Below are 1,586 nucleotides of genomic sequence, written 5' to 3' on the forward strand. Positions count from 1 at the left end.
AGAGAGAGAGAGAGAGAGAGAAAAGAGAGAGAGAGAGAGAGAGAGAGAGAGAGAGAAAGTAAGAAAACAAACCACCAGGTCCAGGACTCAAGCCATGGTCAGCTATGTGGGAATGTCCAGCACTTTAACCACTATGCCACCTGCTGGTCCCAAGGACTTATCTTTTGAACATCACTGTTCTGCAACACTGCCACTCATCCAGATAATTTTTTTTTTAGCTTCTGATTTTATATGTATGTATGTGTGCTTGCCACAGAGAGACAAAGAGAGAGACAGGGAGGGAGAAGAGAAAGCACCTCTTATGGGAAACAGTCCTACTGCAATTCTTTCTCCATCTCTCCCTCCTTTTGGGATTTTGGGCACACACATAACACATACCCAGTGTGATTCTCAAGCCACCAGATCTCAGATTTGAACCATGCATTGGCCATGAGTGATCTGGCTGCCCCAACCACTAGATCACGGAGCCAACCCTGATTTTATATTTAATTTTAAAAAGTAAGAGGTATTAGGACCAGGCGCTGGACACTCCCACATGGCTGACCACAGTTTGAGTCCTGGACCTGGTGATTTGCTTTCCCACTTCCTCTCTCTCTCTATGTGTACATGTGTGTCTCTGTCAAATTAAAAATAAATGAATGGGGACCAGAAGTTAGTGTAATGGCTAAGTTGCTGGACTCCCATGTAGTCCACTGTGGTTAGATTTCCGGACCCGGTGGCTTAAACCCACGCTGGGTACATGTGGATGCGTGCCCAGGATCCCGAGAGGAGAATGGAGGAGAAGGAACTGCAGCATGGCCATCCCCCCGGGGTTGATTTCTCACTTTCTGTCTCTCTGTACCTGGTGGCTTTCTTTTTCACTTTCTCTCTCCCTCTGTTTCTCTGTGAAAAAAACCCACCAAAAAAAAAAAAAAAAAAAAGAATGAATAAATACAATTAAATAAACAATTCTTTTTTTAAAAAGTAAGAGATATTCAGCATAAAAAAAATGAAGTCAGTAAATGCTGGAAAAAAGTCAAAAATTCTCAATATCTACAAATCCAGGGATAACTGTGCAATATTTATTGTTTTTTTTTTTTTTTTGAGAGGTTTTTGCTATTAGGCAAGTGCACTCGCCAGAAAAGACAGAGAGAGACACAGAGACAGAAAGCGAGAAATCACCTCCCCCGGGGGGATGGCCACGCCGCAATCCCTTCTCCTCCATTCTCCTCTTGGGATCTTGGGCACGCACGCCTGGCGTGTGTTTAAGCCGCCAGATCCGGGACTCGAACTGCGGTCAACTACATGGGAGTCCAGCGACATAGCCATTATGCTAACTGCTGGTCCCTATTTATTGTATTTTCTTTAGTTTTGTGTTCATTTGTTGATTGCTTGGTTTAACTGTGGGTGCAGAGGTTTTAATTAATCACATTCTTTAGTAGATGGCACTTTATGGTCTCTGATCAATGATAATGTCACTTTTAAATGTTATATTTTAACAGAATTATTAATTTAATTTATTATTATTTTATTTTAAAAATTTGTTATAGGGCATGTGCACCCAGCAGAGAGAGATTGGGAGGTGGTGGTGGGGGATGAGAAAGCAA

Source organism: Tupaia chinensis, unplaced genomic scaffold, assembly GCF_000334495.1.
Source record: "Tupaia chinensis unplaced genomic scaffold, TupChi_1.0 Scaffold000207_1, whole genome shotgun sequence".
NCBI classification, from domain to species: Eukaryota; Metazoa; Chordata; class Mammalia; order Scandentia; family Tupaiidae; genus Tupaia; species Tupaia belangeri.